Below are 25699 nucleotides of genomic sequence, written 5' to 3'. Positions count from 1 at the left end.
CTGCATTGCCTTCTTCCAGGGCTTAAGTCCTGCAGGAGCGCATGGGCATGGAGTTCCTGCACTTTTTCCACAGCCGGAACACCATTACCATTAGCAGGAATCCTGCAGGACCAGCTCTTTAGTAGAAATTTTGGGTGAGTTCCCACACTTTTTTTTCCCCGATACTTGACCCCAGCCTTCTGCATTGCCTTCTTCTCTGTAGGCAATAAAACATAAGCCAACAAGGCATGGTTTAACCCAGTGGTCTCAAACTGTGGCACTCTAGATGTTGCAAAACTTCAACTCCCAGCATGCCCGGACAGCCGATGGCTGTCCGGGCATGCTGGGAGTTGAAGTTTTGCAACATCTCAAGGGCCACAGTTTGAGACCACTGGTTTAACCAATGCTCATCTCTCTTACAAGGGATGGGATGGTTAAAGGGCATACTGGTGGTTCTTGATGTAGGGCTTGGTCATGTGATCAGATAAAGATCAGTTGGAGGGAGATGTGGACCCTTGGGTGACAAGGTCGAAGTGGGATCTCAGTCTACCCCACTTTCAAGTTGACAACCATAGAAGGTGTTTACCCAGATGGCCATGTTTAATCCAAGCTCAACAAGTCTACCGCGGTGGCATTGGCCCTAAGTCTGGTTAATAATATGACTTCTGAATTGACTAAAGTCCCCTAAACCCAACTTTGGTTGGTTAGGACGACCCTCTGTGTATAGGGGCTTTCCCATTCTTACCCGAAGGTGATGTTGGAGGAGAGAAGGATCGGGCATGGTGGGTTTCAACTGCCCAACCCTTTTGCTCTTCGAGAGATAAAAGATGTCTTACCCTTCGGTTGACCCAAATGTTCATGTGTATTGAGAGGTCCGCAGAGATAGCTGTTGGCCACATGAACGTTCAACCTATACAGCTATTGAAGTTGTATGGCCACAGAATGGGAACACTTATCCCCAACACTTATACGGCATGCCCTGTCAGAGTGAAAGTTTAAAGGGGTACTCCGGTGAAAAGCAGTGGAAATTCTTTTCCGTTTGAAACACAGAGCTCTCTGCTGACATCACGAGCACAGTGCTCTCTGCTGACATCTCTTCCCATTTTAGGAAGTGTCCAGCGTAAAAGGAAATCCCCATAGCAAACATATGCTGTTCTGGACAGTTCCTAAAATGGACAGAGATGTCAGCAGAGAGCACTGTGCTCATGATGTCAGCAGAGAGCACTGTGCTCATGATGTCAGCAGAGAGCTCTGTGTTTCAAAAAGAAAAGAATTTCTTCTGTAGTATTCAGCAGCTAATAAGTACAGGAAGAATTAAGATGTTTTAATAGAAGTCATTTACAAATCTGTTTAACTTTCTGGCACCAGGTGATTTAAAAAAAAAAAAAAAGTTTTTCACTGGAGTACCCCTTTAAGAACGTTCCGATTCCTAGTTTTGTTGCAGCCAGATAGGTTGGAGAACCCTGCTCCACTATATTGTATGAAAATAGGTCTTAGGAAGTTTTTACTCTGTAGGGTTTATGTGATCACATGTAAAAGAATTTGCTTAATGTCTTATGTAAATATGTGCCCCCCTTTTCTACCATGGGGTTCGGAGTGGCGCAGCGCATTTCACTGCTATTGGAATATACTTGTCTCGGTATGGGCTGCGCTGGACGGACCGCCCGGTGGCGCTTTTGGAAGAGTTATGTGACATAAAAGGAGAGACGCAAGATTGATCGACATGATAAGGATGGACAAGAAAGAGAGTGTTTATCCAACTTGTTGAGAATATAATGCGGTTCATCCAATAAAATCTCTTTTAACGTAAACACTCTCGGCTACAGCTCTTTAATTGTAATAAGACATAATTGGGTATGGAAATTTAGACGTTTAAGAGAAAACGCCAAGTAAGGGCGCATTCACATCACGATTTTACCATCCTACTTCTCACGATTTTTTACTTTGAAATCGTACATATCTGTGCGCCAAGTCGTATCCATTGACTTCCATTCATTAATGATAGACAACAAATGCATCAGTTTTGATCCGCATCCGTTTTTGCACGATTTAAGATCGGCGGATCGGTGGTAGACCACGATTTTTTATCCAGATTCAAAATCGGATCAAAATCGTGTCCGTTTTTTATTTATTATTGATGTCTATGTAAATCGCATGGAATCATGTGACTGTGCGATTCTATCAGATTAATCGAACACTATTTTTTTTGTACGCATGGACAGTAGACTTCAAAACACATACACTTCAAATATAAAAAAACTTTATTGCCATTGGCATACATATTAATTTTAAAAACAGGATCAGATTTTTATTGAAAATCGGATGGAATTTTAATGTGTACGATTTTTTGATAGAATTTTAAAATCGGATAGCAAAGAAATTGGATGGTTAAATCGTGATGTGAACCTAGCCTAAGGATATCCTTTCTGAAACCACTAGGGGGCGTTCGCTGCATGCTAGTTTATTATTGTGTTCAGTCTCTGCACAATGACGGACGGCTGGGATGTAGAAAGACAAATCCTTATAAAGAAGTCTGGAGCGTCTGGAGGTCTCCAGTAGCGAAATGGTTCCTGGTAACCAATATCAGGAAAACCAGAGAAATCAGATACACAAAATGGAGAAGAGTATTGACCCCAGACACGTAGTTAGCACCTACAAAGATCCAGGGCATGAGCCCCAAGGCATAGACCCCCCTCTATGCCTCTATAGGCTGTGCGTCGCCTGATACAAACTCTTCCCACAAAGTTAGAGATGACCCTTGTCCACAATGTCTTGTTGCTAAAGCATTAAAAAAAGGGAGATAGGGTTCTGATTTCGGGGGTCTGACTGCTGGGACCCCGCAATCTCCAGTCTGGTGCACGTAAACTCACCAGTCCCTGAAGCGATTTGGTTCCCACCTTCTAAGATGAGCAGGAGTGACAGCCGGCTCAGCCAATCAGCGGCTGAGACTGGCCCCAGCAGTTGGAACCCCCCCCCCCCATGATCAGACACTTATCCCCAATGCTGTAAATGGGGGATAAGTTATGTACCATGGAGTACTCCTTTAAAGGGAACCAATCATCAGATTTTACCCTATATAATGCTTGGCAAAGCGTTATATAGGGTAAAATCTTTATTTTCACCATTCCCGGGGGACGCTCCTGTCCCCAGGGATGGTGAAGAAATGAAGTTATAAACCAGTCACCTCCGCCGCCGTAAGTAGTCACCTGGGCGGGGAGCTCCTCTTACCTACTCCCGTTCTTCGGCCGGCAGCGACGCCCCCTCCGCTTGATTGATGGGCCGCGTCATTGTTCCGCTCACTGAACAGACGGAGCAGAGTGATGACGCGGCCAATCAATCAAGCGGAGGGGGCGTCGCTCCCGGCCGAAGAACGGGAGTAGATGAGAAGAGCTCCCCGCCCAGGTGACTACTTACGGCGGCGGCGGTGACTAGTTTATAACTTCATATCTTCACCATTCCTGGGGGCAGGAGCGTCCCCCGGGAATGGTGAAAATAAAGATTTTACCCTATATAACGCTTTGCCAAGCATTATATAGGGTAAAATCTGATGATTGGTTCCCTTTAAGGTTTTCCTTTACTGGAACTAAGGGACCTAGGCAAACAACCCTGTGACCTTATCCTCCTCCACCAAACCTTACAGCCGGCACAATGCAGTCAGGCAGGTAACGTTCTCCTGGTATTCACCAAACCCAGACTGGTCCATCAGGAGCCAGATAGAGGAGTGTGATCCGTTACTCCACAGAACATGTTTCCTCTAGAGTCCAGTGGTGGTAGCTTTACACCCCTCCATCTGACGCTTGGCATTGTGCTTGGTGATGTAAGGCTGGCATCAGGGGTGTAACTAGTGGCTCAGGACACCCCCACATGACCTTGTGGTTCCCAAGTGGTTTACAATGGTTTATAAATATATTTGCAGTAATGCATCCCAGTAAATAATACAATATATAGCTATGACAATTCTATACACCACAAACAAATATTCTACTGTTACTGGATAAAATTCACTATACACAGACCAGTATTTGCCCATACAGCGCCCATATAGCAGTAGGTCTCTGCAGACCATATAGGACCATAGGTTATTACATTACAGGTTATGTCTTCTCTGATCAGAATTATTCACTTCACCCATTGTTTATTTCATCCAGACCACTATGAAGACTTTCTCCAGATACAACTCATCTTTGCAGAAAAAAAGAAAGAAAACCGACATACTGACCTCTCTACTTACCCTCGGTTCTGTGCAGCCAGACTACCTGGTGACAGTGTACACCAATGAGATCACCAAAAGCTCAGAATGGGGGTCTGCAGCCAATCACTTAGGGGCCACATGCAAGAGGAAGTGTGTGTGTGACACCTGAGGCCAGTAATAAGCTGCAGCCCCCCATGTTCAGTGTACAGGGCCCAACCCAGTCCTCAAGGGCCACCAACATTCCATTCAAGTTACTCAATTGGAATAGAACAGGAAAAATTGGAACAGGAAAAAGTTAGAGAAGTTAAGATAAGAAAAAAGTGTGGGAGGTAGGAACATATTAGTGATGGGTATAAGAAGAATACAGGGAGCAGCAAAATGTGACAAAACGGCCTAATACAGGAGGACAGGCTAAAGGGAGGGAGGTGAGGAGAAGGGGAGAGTGAGGAGAAGGGGAGAGTGAGGAGAAGGGGAGGGAGGTGAGAAGGTGGTAAGGAAAAGGTGAAGGAGATGAGAAGGGGAGGGAGCTGAGGATGAGGGGATGGAGGGGAGGAGAAGGTGAGGAGGGGAGGGAGGTGAGGAGAAGGGAATGGAGATGAGGATAAGGGAAAGGAGATGAGGAGAAGGGGAGGGTGGTTAGAAGAAGGGAAGGGAGGTGAAGAGAAGGGGAGGGTGGTTAGAAGAAGGGGAGGGAGGTGAAGAGAAGGGGAGGGTTGTTAGAAGAAAGGGGGAGGTGAGTATAAGGGGAAGGAGGTGAGGAGAAGGGGGGGAGGTGAGTATAAGGGGAAGGAGGTGAGGAGAAGGGGGGAGGTGAGTATAAGGGGAAGGAGGTGAGGAGAAGGGGGAGGTGAGTATAAGGGGAAGGAGGTGAGGAGAAGGGGGGGTGAGTATAAGGGGAAGGAGGTGAGAAGGGGGAGGAGAGTATAAGGGGAAGGAGGTGAGGAGAAGGAGAGGGAGGTGAGGAGTAGGTGAAGGAGGTGAGGAGAAGATAAAAAGGTGAGGAGAAGGGGAGGGTGGTTAGAAGAAGGTGAGGGAGGTGAGGAGAAGGGAAGGGAGATGAGGAGAAGGGAAAGGAGGTGAGGAGAAGGGGAGGGTGGTGAGGAGTAGGTGAAGGAGGTGAGGAGAAGGGGAGGGAGGTAAGGAAAAGATAAAAAGGTGAGAAGGTGAGAAGAAGGGGAGGGAGGTGAAGAGAAGGGGAGGAGAAGGGGAGGGAGGTGAGGAGAAGGGGAGGAGAAGGGGAGGGAGGTGAGGAGAAGGGGAGGAGAAGGGGAGGGAGGTGAGGAGAAGGGGAGGAGAAGGGGAGGGAGGTGAGGAGAAGGGGAGGAGAAGGGGAGGGAGGTGAGGAGAAGGGGAGGAGAAGGGGAGGGAGGTGAGGAGAAGGGGAGAAGAAGGGGAGGGAGGTGAAGAGAAGGGGAGGGAGGTGAGGAGAAGGGGAGGGAGGTGAGGAGAAGGGGAGGGAGGTAAGGAGAAGGGGAGGAGAAGGGGAGGGAGGTGAGGAGAAGGGGAGGAGAAGGGGAGGGAGGTGAGGAGAAGGGGAGGAGAAGGGGAGGGAGGTGAGGAGAAGGGGAGGAGAAGGGGAGGGAGGTGAGGAGAAGGGGAGGAGAAGGGGAGGGAGGTGAGGAGAAGGGGAGAAGAAGGGGAGGGAGGTGAAGAGAAGGGGAGGGAGGTGAGGAGAAGGGGAGGGAGGTGAGGAGAAGGGGAGGGAGGTAAGGAGAAGGGGAGGAGAAGGGGAGGGAGGTGAGGAGAAGGGGAGGGGGGTGAGGAGAAGGGGAGGGAGGTAAGGAGAAGGGGAGGGTGGTGAGGAGAAGGGGAGGGAGGTGAGGAGAAGGGGAGGGAGGTGAGGAGAAGGGGAGGGTGGTGAGGAGAAGGGGAGGGAGGTGAGGAGAAGGGGAGGGTGGTGAGGAGAAGGGGAGGGAGGTGAGGAGAAGGGGAGGAGAAGGGGAGGGAGGTGAGGAGAAGTTGAGGTGAGAAGAAGGTGGGGAGATAATCTCAGAGTAGCACAGAGAGCGTCAGCTGCTAAATGTATAATTGGGTGCAGGTTAAGCAAGGTGGGCAGCGCTGCAGGACGGTGAGCAGCATTTTATGCCTCTTTATTCCACCTGTGAACATCCTGAGGAAGCAGATACTGCTGAAAGTGGTTCCGGTCACCGGCAGGCCCCTTTCCGCTCCAGAGCCAGCAACAGTTGCACCCCCCTTCAACCGCGATCATTATGTCACTGGAACTAAGGGGCCTAGGCTGACCCCTGAAAAACACCAGGGGAAGACATTCTTATATAAAGCCTATGGGGGAGATTTATCAAAACCTGTGCAGAGGAAAACTTGCCCAGTTGCCCATAGCAACCAATCAGCTCGCTTCTTTCATTTTTATGAAGGCCTGTGAAAAATGAAAGCAGCGATCTGATTGGTTGCTATGGGCAACTGGGCAAGTTTTCCTCTGCACAGGTTTTGATAAATCTCCCCCTATATGAATTTCCCTGCAGGCTGCCTTGTATCTGCTTTCCTCTCTATGTCCAGCCTGTGTGAGTTGTCCTCCAAGGACCCTCTTCCCTCAATTTTAGCTGGTATGTAACCTTCCCCCTTCCCGCTGCTATTTCTAACAATGAAGGAGCCAAAAGTCCATCTGATGCTGGTCACATGGTTCATCTGAAGTTACTTTTTAAGGTCTTGATGCTGAGTGAGAGCCGGATGTGTCAGGGCAGTGAGTTCAAGTATTTGGGGGAAGAAGGAGAGAAATCTTGGAGACAGATGTGATCAGAGATTACGTGAGGGTCGGTATCAGGAGGTCAGAGATGTATAGGGCGGACAGGTTGTGGACGGCCTTTCATGACATTGTTAACAGTTAAAAGGGGTACTCCGCCCCAAGACATCTTATCCCCTATCCAAAGGATAGGGGATAAGATGTCTGATAGCGGCGGTCCCGCAGTTGGGACCCATGCGATCTCTGTGCAGCACCTGCCGTTCATTTAGAATGCTGAGGGTGGGCAGCGCGGGGGTCGTGACATCATGGCCACGCCCCTCAATGCAAGTCTATGGGAGGGGGTGAGGCGGCTGCCACGCCCCCTTCCATAGACTAGCATTGAGGGGGGTGGTGTCACAAGGGGGCGTGGCCGTGATGTCACGACCCCCGCTCCAAGTGTTCGGAACAAAATGTTCCAAACGCTGGGGCAGCGGAGTACCCCTTTAAATTGAATTTTTGGGGCAATGGGTAGCCAGTGAAGGGTTTTGCAGAAGGGAGAGGCTGATAAGGAATGAGGGGGAAGATCTAGGAGGGAAGACATCTCAGAAACTCACTTGTTGCAGCAGATTACATAAAGGATTGTTCATCCAACAGTTATCATGCTTAAAGGGGTACTCCAGGGAAATACATTTTCCCCTTGTCACAGTATAGGGGTTGGATAAGTGTCTGATCACAGGGGGTCCAACTTCTGGGAACCCCCGTGCTCTCCTGTATTTGCCTGACGCTTTGCCACTAAACTTAACCCTTTCAGGATTCAGGGTTTTTCCACTTCTAAAAATAATAACGTTTTCCACCTACAGATCCATATAAGGACTTGTTTTATGCGCTAACAATTTTACTTTGTAATGACATCAGTCAATTCACCACAAAATCTATGGCGAAAGCAAAAACAATTATTTGTGGGACAAAATTGGAGGGAAAAAAAAGCCATTTTGCAATTTTTAGCGGCTTCCGTTTCGACGCAGTGCACTTTTCAGTAAAAATGACACCTAATATTTATTCTGTAGGTCCATACGGTTACAGAGATACCCAATTTATTTAGGCTTTAATTTATTTTACTACTTTAAACAAATTATAACTTCATGCACCAAAATAAGTATGTTGAAGATTGTTCTCTTCTGACCCCTATAACGTTTTTATTTTTCCGCATACGAGGCTGTATGACGGCTCATTTTTTGCACCGCGGTCTTTAGTTTTTATCGTGTTTTTACCATTTTTGTTTTGATGGGACTTTTTGATCGCTTTTTATTAGCTTTTTTAGGGTATACAAAATTACCAAAGATACGCAATTTTGGAATTTTTTTTACGTATACGCCATTGACCGTGTGGTTTAATTAACAATGTATTTTTATATTTCAGACATTTACACACGTGACGATACCACATATGTTAATTTTTTATTATGTTTACATATGTTTTACATAGAATTTGGGAAAAGGGGGGGTGATTTAAACTTTTAGTGTGGAAGGGGTTAATTCACATTTATTAACTTTATTTTTTTTTTTAAACCATTTTTTAATCCCCTTGGGGACTATTACATGTATATTTGCATGCACTGTTCAATGCTATGTTGTAGCATAGCATTGATCAGTGTTATCTGCGCTCGATTGCTCCAGGCTGGAGCATCGCAGAGGAGATCGGGGAGCGGGCGCAGGGCGTAAAGGTGCACCCTGCGTCCTGAAGAGGTTAAAGGAGTACTCCGGAAGAAAAAAATAATTTCAAATCAACTGGTGTCAGAAAGTTTTACAGTCTTGTAAATTATTAAAAATCTTAACCCTTCCAGTACTGATCAGCTGCTGTATGCTCCAGAGGAAGTTGTACAGTCTTTTCTAGTCTGACCACAGTATTTCTGCTGCCACCCCTGTCCGTGTCAGGAACTGTCTGGAGCAGAAGCAAATCCCCATAGCGAACCTCTTCTGCTCTGGACAGTTCCTGACATAGACACAGGTGGCAGCAGAGAGCACTGTGATCAGACCAGAAAGGAATACACAACTTCCGCTGGAGCATACAGCAGCTGATAAGTATTGGAAGGATTAAAATTTTTATATATATTTGTAAATAATTCACAAATCTGTATAACTTTCTAGCACCAGTTAATTAGAAGATTTTTTTTCTTCCTCTGGAGTACCCCTGCATTGCCGTGGAATGAGATTTGCCATAGAATGAGATGGTCCGCCTCCATCACATCCTATTGGCTCTCTCTTGTCACGTGACATATTTAAACGTCACGCATCGATGCGCACAGCAGTGTCAGTTTGGCTATCACAGGGAGAGGATCTCCTCACCCTGTGATTGCTGAAGGTGTACGGAGCTCTCGTGGCCCGACAGAAGTTCACACATGTACGCAGCTCATGCGGCTGCCTCATATACATTTACTGTTGATCCACAGCGCTATCGGGAGCCCGATGGCGCTGTCATCAGGATCCCCACGCCCGCAGCTCTACACCCCGTCCACCGCATCTCTACTCCCCGTCCCCCGCAACTCTACTCCCCGTCCCCCGCAGCTCTACACCCCGTCCCCCGCATCTCTACACCCCGTCCCCCGCATCTCTACTCCCCGTCCCCCGCATCTCTACTCCCCGTCCCCCGCATCTCTACTCCCCGTCTCCTGCATCTCTACTCCCCGTCCTACGCATCTCTACTCCCCGTCCCCCGCAGCTGTACTCCCCTTCCCCCGCAGCTCTACTCCCCGTCCCCTGTGAACGCTCAGGGAGCGGGGAACAGAAAGTAGAGCATCGGGCGCAGGTAAAGTAGTACTGCGCATGCGCAGCACTACGCGAATAACTTAACCTGCGCCCGATGCTCTACTTTCTGTCCCCCGCTCCCTGAGCGTTAACGGGACGGGGAGTAGAGCTGCGGGGGACGGGGAGTGGAGCTGCGGGCGTGGGGCGCTCGCGGGGACGCACACTGATGACAGCGCCATCGGGCGTAGGAATCCCCATAGCGCTGTGGATCAACAGTAAATGTATATGAGGCAGCCGTATGAGCTGCGTACATGTGTGAACTTCTGTCGGGCCACAGAGGCCATGAGAGCTCCGTACAGCTTCAGCTATCACAGGGTGAGGAGATCCTCTCCCTGTGATAGCCAAATTGACACTGCTGTGCGCATCGATGCGTGACGTTTAAATATGTCACGTGACAAGAGAGAGCCAATAGGATGTGATGGAGGCGGACCATCTCATTCTATGGCAAATCTCATTCCACGGCAATGCACCCCTTTAACATTCAGCTGCTTTACCCCGGCCTCCACCTTCAGAGAAATGCTCATGTGACGGCCCACTCAGCCAATCACCTGCTAAAACAGGACCTCATCTCAGCCTGTGATTGGCTGATCGGGCTGTCACTCTTGTTTGTCTCCAAAGAGGTGGGCCGGAGCCCTCCAGGGACATGGTTCCTGTGGCCTCTGTTGTCTTCTTTGGCTGCTTGATATTCTTTGCCATCCTTCTTTCTCCTTGCTTACATCTCCCAGCAATCATTGCAGCTCTGCTCTGTCAGCCCACACCCTCCTGCTATGAGCAGCAGAGAGAGAATCAGTGTCTGATTGGCTGAGGCTGCACACACCTCCCAGTTCTGAGCACTAAGGAGAGCATGACTCATCAGTGCAGGACAGAAACAGTGTGGTCCGTACCTCTCAGGAGGGTGGGGGCTGCTTTCAATGAGGGACTTGGACAGAGACAGAGTGAAAGTGACAACCAAAGAGGGGAAACTGCTCTATATAGCTGATGAATTATATTTAGACCCTTAAATAGGCTGATGAGAGGGAAAGGGTGGGCTATGGGTTTAGCTCCCCGGAGTACCCCTTTAAGTTCAGACTGAAAATGGGGACTCATTCAGTTGGGGGACCAAGCCCTGTTCACACTTGTCACTAGGCACTGTGTCACATTTCCCTTCTATATCACTGACTGCTTACTTACATACAGTACATACTTCTCCTGAACAAGGGGCTTTATAGCTAAACAGTGTGCCTCCAGCTGTTGCAAAAGTACAACTCCCAGCATGCCCTGACAGCCGGAGGCTGTCTGGGGATGCTGGGAGTTGTAGTTTTGCAACAGCTGGAGTCACGCCGTTTCGAAAACGCTGGTCTTAATGTTAAGACTGTGTATATTGGAGAACTACAGAACTCCTTTGAAGGAACTGCACTACTTTCTTAAAGGGGTACTCAATTGGAAAACTTATTTTTTTTTTAAATGAACTGATGCCAGAAAGTTAAAGGGGTTATCCAGGAAAAAAACTTATTTTTATATATCAACTGGTTCCAGAAAGGTAAACAGATTTGTAAATTACTTCTATAAAAAAAATCTTAATCCTTTCAGTACTTATGAGCTGATGAAGTTGAGTTGTTCTTTTCTGTCTAAGTGCTCTCTGATGACACGTGTCTCGGGAACCGCCCAGTTTAGAAGCAAATCCCCATAGCGAACCTCTTCTACTCTGTGTAGTTCCCGAGACAAGCAGAGATGTCAAGAGAGCACTGTTGCCAGACAGAAAACAACAACTCAACTTCAGCAGCTGATAATTATTGAAAGGATTAAGATTTTTTAATAGAAGTAATTTACAAATCTGTTTAACTTTCTGGAGCCAGTTGATATAAAAAAAATAGTTTTTTTCCTGGAATACCCCTTTAAACAAATTTGTAAATTACTTCTATAAAAAAAATCTTCACCCTTCCAGTACTTTTTAGCAGCTGTATGCTACAGAGGAAATTATTTTCTTTTTGAATTTTTTTTTTGTCTTGTCCACAGTGCTCTCTGCTGACACCTCTGTCCGTGTCAGGAACTGTCCAGAGCGGCATAGCTTTACAATGGGGATTTTCTCCCACTCTGGACAGTTCCTGACACGGACAGAGGTGTCAGCAGAGAGCACTGTGGACAAGACAAAAAAAGAAATTAAAAAAAGAAAAGAATTTTCCTCTGTAAAATAAAGCTGCCAAAAAGTACTGGAAGGGTAAAGATTTTTTAATAGAAGTCATTTACAAGTCTGTTTAACTTTCTGGCACCAGTTCATTTAAAAAAAAAAAAAAAAGTTTTCCAAAGGAGTACCCCTTTAAGAAAGTAGTGCAGTTCCTTCAACAGAGTTCTGTAGTTCTCCAATATACACAGTCTTAACATTAAGACCAGCGTTTTCGAAACGGCGTGACTCCAGCTTTTGCAACAGCTGGAGGCACACTGTTTAGCTATAAAGCCCCTTGTTCAGGAGAAGTATGTACTGTATGTAGGTAAGCAGTCAGTGATATAGAAGGGAAATGTGACACAGTGCCTAGTGACAAGTGTGAACAGGGCTTGGTCCCCCGACAGAATGAGTCCCCATTTTTTAATAGAAGTAATTTACAAATCTGTTTAACTTTCTGGCACCAGTTCATTTTAAAAATAAAGTTTTCCACCGGAGTACCCCTTTAAGAAAGTAGTGCAGTTCCTTCAAAGGAGTTCTGTAGTTCTCAGATATACACAGTCTTAACATTAAGACGAGTGTTTTCGAAACGGTGAGGCTCCAGCTGTTGCAAAAGTACAACTCCCAGCATGCCCGGACAGCCTCCGGCTGTCCGGGCATGCTGGGAGTTGTACTTTTGCAACAGCTGGAGGCACACTGTTTAGCTATAAAGCCCCTTGTTCACCGAAGTACCCCTTTAAGTCCAAAAACGGTAGTTTTACGAGCGTCTCTCGGCAGATGGCGGCGGCTCTGGGGCAGGAATATCTCGGAGCCGCCAGCTGTTTTACATATTTTTCCCGCTTGCTCATACGCTGTTGACTAAACACAAGCTGTGTTTAGACTGAACAGACAAAGTGGATTTCCCTTCAGGATTACGCGGAGCACAATGCGATACATTCATGCTTATTTAATACCAGCGCAAAAGCAACAATCGCCTATTATTAAAGAGTATATTTACGTAAAAATACACGCAACATGGATACAAACTAGCACAGACACAAAGTCAGGTTAAAGGGGTACTCCGGTGAAAAACTTTTATTTATTTATTTATTTATTTTTTATCAACTGGTGCCAGAAAGTTAAACAGATTTGTAAATTACTTCTATTAAAAAAAAAAAAAATCTTAATCCTTCCAGTACTTATTAGCTGCTGAATACTACAGTGGAAATTCTTTTCTGTTTGAAACACAGAGCTCTCTGCTGACATCGCGAGCACAGTGCTCTCTGCTGACATCATGACCACAGTGCTCTCTGCTGACATCTCTGTCCGTTTTAGGAACTGTCCAGAGTAGGAGAAAATTCCCATAGCAAACTTTTTTTTTTTTTTTTATCAACTGGTGCCAGAAAGTTAAACAGATTTGTAAATTGCTTCTATAAAAAAAAAAAAAATCTTAATTCTTCCAGTACTTATTAGCTGCTGAATACTACAGTGAAAATTATTTTCTGTTTGAAACACAGAGCTCTCTGCTGTCATCATGAGCACAGTGCTCTCTGCTGACATCTCTTTCCGTTTTACAACTGTTCAGAGTAGGAGAAAATCCCCATAGCAAACTTTTTCTTTTTTTATCAACTGGTGCCAGAAAGTTAAACAGATTTGTAAATTACTTCTATTAAAAAAAAAAAAAAATCTTAATCCTTCCAGTACTTATTAGCTGCTGAATACTACAGTGGAAATTCTTTTCTGTTTGAAACACAGAGCTCTCTGCTGACATCGCGAGCACAGTGCTCTCTGCTGACATCTCTGTCCGTTTTAGGAACTGTCCAGAGTAGGAGAAAATCCCCATAGCGAACAGATGCTGCTCTGGGCAGTTCTTAAAAGGGACAGAGATGTCAGCAGAGAGCACTGTGCTCGTGATGTCAGCAGAGAGCTCTGTGTTCCAAAAAGAAAAGAATTTCCGCTGTAGTATTCAGCAGCTAATAAGTTCTGGAAGGATTAAGATTTTTTTTTATTAGAAGTCATTTACAAATCTGTTTAACTTTCTGGCACCAGTTGATTTAAAAAGAAAAATAAGTTTTCCACCGGAGTACCCCTTTAACACTAAAATCTGACTAGCTCCATTGGCAAAAGGTTTTACTTTTTGACCCTTTCACACCACCGTTATTCATGCCCGTTTTGCTCTCCCGTCATGAACTGCTGATAACGGTTCATAAAGGATCCCATTCATTTCAATGGGTTCCCTTCTACATCCTTTATCATCAGTTACTGTCAGTTATTGGTTTCGTCCGTTATTTTGATGGGAGAAACGACGGTGCGATCACTAATTTTTTCCCTGTCAAAAATAACGGACGAATAACGGCCGTTATAAATTTAACACTTTTTTTCCAAATTTTAATTTTTTTCCACCGGAGTACCCCTTTAAATAACTGACAGTAACGGATTACTCATGTCTGTTATTTTTTTCATCGGCGGGACCCCCGTGATCAGACATCTTATCCCCTATTCTTTGGATAAGGGGGATAAGATGTCTAGGGGCGGAGTACCCCTTTAATAACAGGTCTATAACGGGGCGGCTCCTAACGGTAGTGTGAACCTAGCCTTAGTTGTTATACTGACAGTTTATTTTATTCTAAGTTTTTTAATTATTACAATGCAAAACAAAAACATTTCCTCCATAGGTTTTTATTAAACATGATAGTTCTCCTTCTTTATCCAGAGTTGGCTGTGGGAGCTCTTTATTCTCTATACTTGTACACAGTCTATATGATTCTCCCCTGCAGACTGCCTTGTATCTGCTTTCCTCTCTATCTACAGCCTGTGTGAGCTGTCCTCTAAGCACTCTCTCCCCTCTGTCCATAATTTGAGCTGGTATGTAACTCCCTCCCCACTGTTATTTCTAAGTCTGAAAGTGCCAAAAGTCCATCTGACGCTGGTCACATGGTCTATCTGAAGTTGATCTTCAAGGTATTGATGGTGGGTGAGATCTGGAGACAGTTGTGTGAGGTCAGGGCTGGTTCTGCCTCTAGGCAATATAGGAAGTCACCTAGAACGCCCTCTTGATGGGGGGGGGGGGGGGGCAGCAGCCGAAGCACCCAACGCTCATCCGAAGCACCCAACGCTCATCCGAAGCACCCAACGCTCATCCGAAGCACCCGCCCAGCCAGCACCACCGTCGCACAACACACAAACCCCTTCCGGTCAGGTCCGTCCATCATCCTGACATCGCGCGCACCTCCATACATCTGCCCCATGAGGAGGAGGTTTGTTACAGTGTGTTACCCCAGTAGTAAAGAGGGGGGGAGGGGATCACAGATGCATGGTGGGGACATGTGGTGGACAGTCTTGTATGACATTGTGAACAGTTTAACCCCATTCGCGACACATGACGCATTTCCTGACTCGAGCCCGCTCCATAGCTGGTGACCCCTCAGCTGATCTCAGTAGCTGCAGACCGCCACTCATAGCCGGAATACAGCGATCGCCCCCAGCCGACTATTAACCCTTTAGATCGCCTCTGTCAAAGCTCACAGCGGCATTTAAAGGGACCTTTAAACTGTCCCTGGTGGTCTAGTGGGGTGGATCAACCCCCCACCCCCCTCAGCATGTGCAGTGCTATCACACGGGAGGGGGGTGCTAGGGGAGGGGGGTCATGTACTAAAGAGGTAACAGGAGGACTTACCTTTCCCTGCTGGCCGTCTGTAGCTCTGCAGTGATTCCTCCTGAAGTCACCTAAGTGACCAATAAAGTGTAAGTTAAAAAGTTCAATAAATCCTACATCCAGAGGGAAAAATACCTACAAGGGGGTCCTACATATCAGGGGCAAACCATGTGCGGGGGTCCTACATACAGGGGCAAACTACCTACAGTGGGTCCTACATCTCAGGGGCAAACTACCTACAAAGGTGATACAGGGGGCAAAATACCTACAGGGGGTCCTACATACAGGGGCAGAATACCTACAGGGGGTCCTACATACAGGGGGGAAAATACCTACAGGGGGCAAAATACCTACAGGGAGTCCTACATACAGGGGGCAAAATACCTACAGAGGGTCCTACATACAGGGGGCAAAATACCTACAGGGGGTCCTACATACAGGGGGCAAAATACCTACAGGGAGTCCTACATACAGGGGGCAAAATACCTACAGGGGGTCCCACATACAGGGGGGCAAACTACCTACAAGGGGGTCCTACATACAGGGGCAAAATACCTACAGGGAGTCCTACATACAGGGGGGCAAACTACCTACAAGGGAGTCCTACATACAGGGGGCAAAATACCTACAAGGGGTCCTACATACAGGGGGCAAAATACCTACAGGGAGTCCTACATAGAGGGGGCAAAATACCTACAGGGGGTCCTACATACAGGGGGAAAATACCTACAGGGGGTCCTACATACAGGGGCAAAATACCTACAAAGGTGATACAGGGGGCAAAATACCTACAAGGGGTCCTACATACAGGGGGCAAAATACCTACATGGAGTCCTACATACAGGGGGCACAATATCTACAGGGAGTCCTACATACAGGGGGGAAAATACCTACAGGGGCTCCTACATACAGGGGGCAAAATACCTACAGGGGGTCCTACATACAGGGGGCACAATATCTACAGGGAGTCCTACATACAGGGGGCAAAATACCTACAGGGGGTCCTACATACAGGGTGCAAAATACCTACAGGGAGTCCTACATACAGGGGGGAAAACAACATGGGGGGGGGGGGGGGGGTGGCGCCTCTAGCATAAAAATGTTGGGGGAGGGAGGGGGGCACACAAAGGGCCAGGACAAAATTAGGGGGGGGGGGGCAATCATAACAAAGCTACATTTATTCAAGTACTCTCAAATTTTTGAGGGTTTTGTTTTCACGCTGTACACTTTACGGTAAAAAAAACAAACACGTTTTCTTTATTATGTGGGTCAATACGATTAGAATGATTCCTATGGTTCCGTGCTTTTCCATTATTGTACTAATTAAAAAAAAAAACTTTAACCCCTTAAGGACCACAGGTTTTTCCATTTTTGCACTTTCGTTTTTTTCCTCCTCACCTTTTAAAAATCATAACCCTTTCAATTTTGTACCTAAAAATCCATATTATGGCTTATTTTTTGCGCCACCAATTCTACTTTGCAGTGACATCAGTCATTTTACCCAAAAATCTACGGCAAAACGGAAAAAAAATCATTGTGCAACGAAATTGAAGAAGAAAACGCCATTTTGTAACTTTTGGGGGCTTCCGTTTCTACACAGTACATTTTTCGGTAAAAACACCTTTTCTTTATTCTCTAGGTCCATATGATTAAAATAATACCCTACTTATATAGGTTTGATTTTGTCGCACTTCTGTAAAAAATCATAACTACATGCAGGAAAATTTATACGTTTAAAATTGTCATCTTCTGACCCCTATAACTTTTTTATTTTTCCGCATATGTAGGGAGATTTATCAAAACCTGTGTAGAGGAAGAGTGGTGCAGTTTCCCATGGCAACCAATCAGATCGCTTCTTTCATTTTTCACAGGTCTCTTTAAAAATAAAAGAAGAAATCTGATTGGTTTCCATGGGCAACTGCTCCACTCTTCCTCTGCACAGCTTTTGATAAATCTCCCCAATGGGTCGGTATGAGGGCTCATTTTTTGCGCCGTGATCTGAAGTTTTTAGCGGTACCATTTTTGTATTGATCAGACTTTTTGTTAGCTTTTTATTCATTTTTTCATGATATAAAAAGCGACCAAAAATACGTTATTTTGGACTATTTATTTTTATTTACATGGTGTTTTTTATTTATGGGAAAAGGGGGGTTGATTTGAACTTTTATTAAGGAAAGGGTTAAAAAAATGTTTACACTTTTTTTTGCAGTGTTATAGCTCCCATAGAGACCTATAACACTGCACACACTGATCTCTTATACTGATCATTGTTATCCCATAGGGACCTATAACACTGCACACACTGATCTCTTATACTGATCATTGTTATCCCATAGGGACCTATAACACTGCACACACTGATCTCTTATACTGATCATTGTTATCCCATAGGGACCTATAACACTGCACACACTGATCTCTTATACTGATCCTTGTTATCCCATAGGGACCTATAACACTGCACACACTGATCTCTCCCATAGGGACCTATAACACTGCACACACTGATCTCTTATACTGATCATTGTTATCCCATAGGGACCTATAACACTGCACACACTGATCTCTTATACTGATCATTGTTATCCCATAGGGACCTATAACACTGCACACACTGATCTCTCCCATAGGGACCTATAACACTGCACACACTGATCTCTTATACTGATCATTGTTATCCCATAGGGACCTATAACACTGCACACACTGATCTCATACTGATCATTGTTATCCCATAGGGACCTATAACACTGCACACACTGATCTCTCCCATAGGGACCTATAACTGCACACACTGATCTCTTATACTGATCATTGTTATCCCATAGGGACCTATAACACTGCACACACTGATCTCATACTGATCATTGTTATCCCATAGGGACCTATAACACTGCACACACTGATCTCTCCCATAGGGACCTATAACACTGCACACACTGATTGCCAGCACTGTTCACTGCAAAGCCACAGCTTTGCAATGATCAGCGTTATCGGTGGTCGATTTCTCAAGCCTGAATCTCAGGCTTGGAGCAATCAATCGCCGAGAGGATACGCTGGAGGACCTCCGCTCGTGTCCCAGCTGATTGGGACACCGCATTTTCACTGCGGTAGTCCCGATCAGCCCCGCTGAGCAGCCGGGCAGCTTTCACTTTCGGTTTAAACGCGGCTACAACTTTGAATGCCGCGTCTAAAGGATTAATAGCGCGCGGCACCGCGATCGCTGCCGCGCACTATTAGCCCCGGATCCCGGCATCAGATTCATGCCGGGACCGACGCGATATGACACGGGGTCACCGCGTGACCCCTCGTTATATCGCGGGAGCCGGCCAAGGACGTAAATATACGTCCTTGGTCGTTAAGGGGTTAAAGGACATGTCCGGCGCGCACTTTTCTTATTTTATCCGGTCCGGGCTGCAAAAAAAAAAAAAGAAAACAAACTTTCTCCTGCCTGCCTAGGCGCCCCCGGTGCTCCGGTACAGGTGTTCGGTCGCCGGGCTGTTTTCTCCTTACTTCCTGTTAGCCCGACACGTCACACGGAGCTTCAGCCTATCACCGGCCGAGGCGGGACATCGCTGTGTCCGGATAAAATAAGAAAAGTGCGCGCCGGACTACTTCTTTAAGGCCGGGTTCACACCACGTTTTTTCAATACAGTGCCCGCATCAGGTTGATAAAAAAAAAAAAGGATCCCTCAAAACCGGACTAAACTGTATGAAAACGTGTGTACAAATTTTTATCCGTATACGGTTTGAAAAATTTATGTCCGATTGCATCAGTTTTTTAAGAAAAAATAACGTTTATACGTATACGTTTTTAACTTTTCCCTCCATAATGAATAAAGTTTCACTTGTTTGATTGAAATTCCAAGAAAAAAAATTGTGCAAAGTAAAAAACCGTATGGTGAAAACCGGATGGAACCGTACGCACATACAGTTCTGTACGGTTCCCATTGACTCCCATGTTAAAAAAAATGTGTACGTTTCAATACGGTTTTTCCCCCGGACCAAAAACCTTGGTAGGCTACGATTTTGGGTCCGGGACAAAACCGTACAGGATGCAAAACGGACACAACCTGATGCATCATTTGGCGTACGGTTTTCAATGGAGAGTCAATGCATACGGTTTTCAATACGGTTCTGTACGGTTTTCCCATTGAAAGTGTATACGGGAACTATAGTGCAAAAACGTGGTGTGAACGTAAAGAATAAATACTAGGGCAATATTATTATTATAATTTTTTTAGCACTTTCCTGATACTTTAACTTCTAATAATAAAAACATATTTTTAATAATATCACAAAACCTCACACAACCACGTGACAAGTTACAGCGAAAAGTCCTAGAGAGGACAAAACTTTCCCGGTGGTCCTGAAAGGGTTAACATATCCTGCCGGTCATTGTAGTGTCTTGTAAAACTCATCAATAGTTTTCAGGAGGCGAAATATGAACGCACAATTTGGGCACTGGCATACGTCATCCTCCTTTACATACATGACGTGAGTGAACTCTGACGTCACGCTGCCAGGAATTCTTCTGATTTCCAGCAGGCTGTTCCGTCCTCCGGCTCCCCCTCCCCGCCTCCCAATACTGAGCGCTCCTCCAGAACGAGGCGGGAGGGTGACCACGTGACCGTAACAGCCGGAAAAACCACAAGGAACGTCCCCGAGACCAACAAGTGGGCGGGGGCTCCGTCACTAAACTTATGAATAATGAATGCAAAGAGGGCGGGGTTCCAGTAATCGTTGGTTCCTCATAGTAGAAGGGGGGGCGGTTAGCTGATGGGTTATTCATGAATAATTAATTAGACGAGGCGGTTGGTCAGAGCGGTGATCTGATTGGCGGAAAGCTGATGAGTAATCTCCGCTGGCCGGGCCGCTTGCTGGATGCTGATTGGCTCAGGAGGGGACTGACAGGGGAAAATTGGGCGGGAAAGGGAGGGAGCTCGCGCCGTGACTGACAGCTGCGTGGGCGGGGCCTGGCTGAGGTGGGTCAGGCGGTTTCCGGCGTCGGAGCCATAGACTGTCGGAGCTGCGTCAGAGAGAAGAAGTAGAAGTTGTGAGAGGCGGAGACGGGTAAGCGCTTTACTATTAATTTTATGGAAATTGTATTGGAATGGAGTGGGAATGGGGTAGAGGGGGCTGCTGACAACACGTGGTGGTCGTCCAGGGCTGGGCATGGTGGGTGAGGGGAAGGAAGTGTGTGTGGGGGGCAAACAGTGCCCCCCAGTATGGATGGATAACTCTAGTAACTGCAGCTGTATTTTATATGGTGGTCTCCAGCTGTTGCAAAACTACAACCCCCAGCTTCTGCAAAACTACAACTTCCAGCATGTCAACGGCATGATGGGAGTTGTAGTTTTGCAACAGCTGGAGGTCCTCAGTTTAGAGACCGCTGCTATATATTATACTGAAGATCTGGATAGGCACATAATGGCGCAACTTTCCAAGAGGCAAAACGCTCTAACCCATGTTTTTTTCTGGAGATCTAGATGGACGCACAATGGCGCAACAGATTCCCATTGCGCTAACTAAATGTGTGTGTGTATATAATGTGTGTGTGTGTGTGTGTATATGTGTAATGTGTGTATAATGTGTGTGTATATGTGTAATGTGTGTATAATGTGTATATACAAACACACATTTAGTTAGAGCGATGGGAATCTGTTGCGCCATTGTGCGTCCATCTAGATCTCCAGTAAATAATATGGGTTAGAGCGTTCTGCCTCTTGGAAAGTTGCGCTATATAAATATATTTTAGACTTGTTTTCTGTTTCTCAGAAAATTATAGTAGTAAACCAGTCCTGAAAAACGTATATCCTGTCCCAAGAATAGGGGATACGTTTCAGATCGTGGGGGGGTCCAATCGCTGTGATCTCCCGCCGTACGGGGCCCCAGCTCGCTGGCCAGAGAGTGCGCATCGACCACCTCGCGAAGCAGCAGTCGACTCGCCCCCTCAATACAGTGCCATGGCAGAGCAGGAGTTGTATTGAGGGGCGTTTTAGCTGCCGCTTCTTGCGGTGGTCAAAACGCCCCCTTCCCGTGGGCTGCGGGGGCCCCAGCGGTCAGACCCCTGCAATATTAAATTTATCTCCTATCCTTAGGCTAGGGGATAAGTTTTTCAAGACTGGAGATCTCCTTTAAGCCATTGTGCTCCTGTCCAGATCAACAGTACATGTAGTCAGAGCCATGTCATTCTCCATATAAAAGTTGCGCTATTGTGGGCCGATCTGGCTCCACAGTATAGTCAGTAGCGCCGTTGGGCACCCATCCAGATCTCCAGTGTGTGTGTGTGTGTGTGTGTGTGTGTGTATATGTATGTGTGTATATATATATATATATATATATATATATATATATATATATATATATATGTGTGTGTATCCAATAGGAAAAAGAAGCAGAGCACTCACCAGACCTTGAATGCAAGTTGACTTTATTGACCGGAACGATCAAAGACAAATCGGGGGGAGGTAGTACAGACAGGGGAGTGTAGCTTAGAGACGCGGGGGTATCCTCTCGGTGACGGTCTGTTGCGCGCCAAAGCGCTTCTCCAGGCCCGGGACTGGAGAAGCGCTTCGGCGCGCAACGGACCGTCACCGAGAGGATAGCCCCGCGTCTCTAAGCTACACTCCCCTGTCTGTACTACCTCCCCCCGATTTGTCTTTGATCGTTCCGGTCAATAAAGTCAACTTGCATTCAAGGTCTGGTGAGTGCTCCGCTTCTTTTTCCTATTGGATACACACACAAACACATAAAAGTCAATGTGAGGTTGCCGAAATGTAGCTACACCTTGGAGTGAATAAAGAACACTTTTTTTTCCACTTTATGGAGTGCCACTGCTTTCTCTGTGAATATTGTCTTGGATCCCTAACCCGAATCAACAGCAGCAGGCACCTGGGCACCTTTTCTTTGGAGTGCTGCTTTCCTCAAGTAAATATATATATATATATATAATGTCAGAGCGATGGCTTTTTGTCCGTCAGAAGGTTGTGCCAATGCACCCATCCAGATCTCCAGTCTATAGTGGAAACCAGAGTTATTCTTGCTGTCAAAAATACCGTAATGCTTGCTGTGTGACATGGAACAGCATCCATTACCGTATACACTTATTCTAGGAATGTTGTGATAACATTTTTTGCGGCCGAGCACCGATCCTTTTTATTTTTTTTATGCGATACCACAGCAGAGCTGGCTCTAGACTTAGTGAATCCTCATTGACACTTAGGCCGGGTTCACACTGCGGAATATCTGACTGACATTCCGCTTAGAAGTTTTGGTCAGAAATTCTGGTGCAGCAGAATCCCATTGCTGGTAATGGGATTATTGCTGCACAGTGCATACTACAGAATTTCAACTGTGGTTAGTCTGCCGCCAAAAGAATGATCTTGTCCATTGTTCAGGCGGAATCCTCAGACTTTACTAACTATGGGAACAGCAGTGTCAGTGCGGTCCTGATTCAGCTGGGCGCACTCACAATCTCCGGTCGGATGTTCTGTAGGGTAACCCCAGCCTTATAGTTAAGAAATGCCCCCAGTATGTAGGGAAGCAACTCAGTAGTTAGGTAGATGGTAGGTTGGGAACCCGCTATAAGGTAGATGCTCTCATTAAGTGGTTTCCCCCAATAAGTTCCCTCAAAAAGAAAATGACAAATCCCACTCACCTTCCCTCCAGTTTGCCCTGAGGCCTCTGCATCCTTCTCTCTGTTAGTAGTGCAGGACCTTCTCCATCGCTCCCTTATCAGGAGTGGTGCAGGACCTTCTCCATCGCTCCCTTATCCGCAGTGGTGCAGGACCTGCCGCATCGCTCCCTTATCCGGAGTGGTGCAGGACCTGCCGCACAATGAAGTTAAAGGGGTACTTTGGTGAAAACCTTTTTTCTTTTAAATCAACTGGTGGCAGAAAGTTAAACATATTTGTAAATTACTTCTATTAAAAAATCTTAATCCTTCCAGTACTTATTAGCTGCTGAATGCTACAGAGGAAATTCCTTTCTTTTTGGAACACTGATGACATCACGAGCACAGTGCTCTCTGCTGACATCTCTATCCATTTTAGCAACCATGCATAGCAGATGTATGCTAAGGGCAGCATGGTGGCTCAGTGGTTAGCACTGCTGCCTTGCAGTGCTGGGGACTTGGGTTCAAATCCCACTAAGGACAACAATAAATAAAGCATTATTATTATAATAACGTCAGCAGAGAGAACTGTGCTCGTGATGTCATCAGAGAGAATTCCAAAAAGAAAAGAATATCCTCTGTAGTATTCATCAGCTAATAAGTACAGGAAGGATTAAGATTTTTTTAATAGAAGTAATTTACAAATATGTTTAACTTTCTGCCACCAGTTGATTTAAAAGAAAAAAGGTTTTCACCGGAGTACCCCTTTAAGTCATTGTAGCATTTGGAAGGTCCTGCATCACTCTGGATAACAAAGCGAATGATTAATAGACCTCACGCAGAAGTGTAGGGAAGGTGAGAGGGATTTTATTTTATTTTAATTACATTTATTTTATGGTCTGCGGTTATTGGGGACACTTGACCGGGTGCAAGTACTTGTGCAAATGTCCGCTATTGGGACATCCTAAGCGTTTTTCCTATTAGACCGCAATAATATGCTGCAAACTGTGTGAACACTTGGACCCCGACCAAAAAATACTTTGGTCAGTGTTTTCCAACCAACGTGCCACCAGATGTTGCAAAACTACAGCTCCCAGCATGCCCAGACAGCCAAAGGCATACGTGTTGGAAAATGCTGCCCTGGGACATGAATTTCTATGTGTGTGTATGTGTATATATATATATATATAATCTATCTATATCGCCATGTGTCTGACATTTTAATTATCTTGAATAGAGATGAGCGAACTTACAGTAAATTTGATTCGTCACGAACTTCTCGGCTCGGCGGTTGATGACTTTTCCTGCATAAATTAGTTCAGCTTTCAGGTGCTCCCGTGGGCTGGAAAAGGTGGATACAGTCCTAGGAGACTCTTTCCTAGGACTGTATCCACCTTTTCCAGCCCACCGGAAAGCTGAACTAATTTACGCAGGATAAGTAATCAACTGCCGAGCCGAGAAGTTCGTGACGAATCGAATTTACTGTAAGTTCGCTCATCTCTAATCTTGAACCCAATTCTCCGCTCAGACCTCATCTCCATCAGTCGCTTCACATCCCTGGTCATCTAAATAATGAAGGAAATGATAAGAGAACCTAAGATGTGACACAGGACGTGTATTGCGCTGTCCTGCCCTAACATGACATAACTGTATAATACTAGTGATCTATATGTCCCTGGCACATGTGCAGGAGGGCCATTACGTATTGATCTGTGCTAATGTCTAGACGGATCGGGAATATCAGGACGCGGCCATGTCTAGAGCTCATCTCTGTCTTGTATTGTTAGTACGAAGGTGCTCCGTGCACTTTTCATGGTGTATGTTAAAAGGGTATTCCAGAAAAAAAAAATTACTTACAAGTTAACCCCTTAAGGACCCAGCCATTTTACACCTTAGGACCCGGCCATTTTTTTGCACATCTGACCACTGTCACTTTAAACATTAATAACTCTGGAATGCTTTTAGTTATCATTCTGATTCCGAGATTGTTTTTTCGTGACATATTCTACTTTAACTTAGTGATAAAATTTTGTGGTAACTTGCATCCTTTCTTGTTGAAAAATCCCAAAATTTGATGAAAAATTAGAAAATTTAGCATTTTTCTAACTTTGAAGCTCTCTGCTTGTAAGGAAAATGGATATTCCAAATATTTATTTTATTTTATTCACATATACAATATGTCTACTTTATGTTTGCATCATAAAGTTGAGATGTTTTTACTTTTGGAAGACACCAGAGGCTTCAAAGTTCAGCAGCAATTTTCCAATTTTTCACAAAATTTTCAAACTCACTATTTTTCAGGGACCAGTTCAGGTTTGAAGTGGATTTGAAGGGTCTTCATAATAGAAATTCCCCATAAATGACCCCATTATAAAAAAAAGTATTCAAAATTACATTCAGTCAGCATTTTAACCCTTTAGGTGTTTCACAGGAATAGCAGCAGAGTGAAGGAGAAAATTCACAATCTTCCTTTTTTACACTCGCATTTTCTTGTAGACCCAATTTTTGAATTTTTACAAGGGGTAAAAGGAGAAAATGTATACATCTTTTTGTAGCCCAATTTCTCTCGAGTAAGGACATACCTCATATGTCTATGTAAAGTGTTCGGCGGGCGCAGTAGAGGGCTCGGAAGCGAAGGAGCGACAAGGGGATTTTGGA

The 25699-nt window shown here is 45.6% G+C and overlaps 1 protein-coding gene across 3 annotated transcripts in view; it reads left to right on the top strand.

The window, feature by feature from the left end:
- The first annotated feature begins 6712 nt into the window (after positions 1-6712).
- STAT3 (signal transducer and activator of transcription 3) overlaps positions 6713-25699 on the top strand; it is a 102688-nt gene continuing 83701 nt past the window's right edge. For 2 of the 3 annotated variants that reach the window (XM_056548162.1, XM_056548159.1), the window contains exon 1: positions 20364-20499. The gene's annotated coding sequence lies outside the window, so the exon portion shown is untranslated. Of the gene's footprint in view, positions 6733-20363; positions 20500-25699 lie in introns of those variants that run through there. The other variant, XM_056548161.1, reaches the window with a different exon arrangement.

The sequence above is a fragment of the Hyla sarda genome, chromosome 12, assembly GCF_029499605.1.
Source record: "Hyla sarda isolate aHylSar1 chromosome 12, aHylSar1.hap1, whole genome shotgun sequence".
NCBI lineage: Eukaryota > Metazoa > Chordata > Amphibia > Anura > Hylidae > Hyla > Hyla sarda.
Note: the sequence above shows the minus strand (reverse complement) of the source record. Positions and strands in the feature narration are given on the sequence as shown.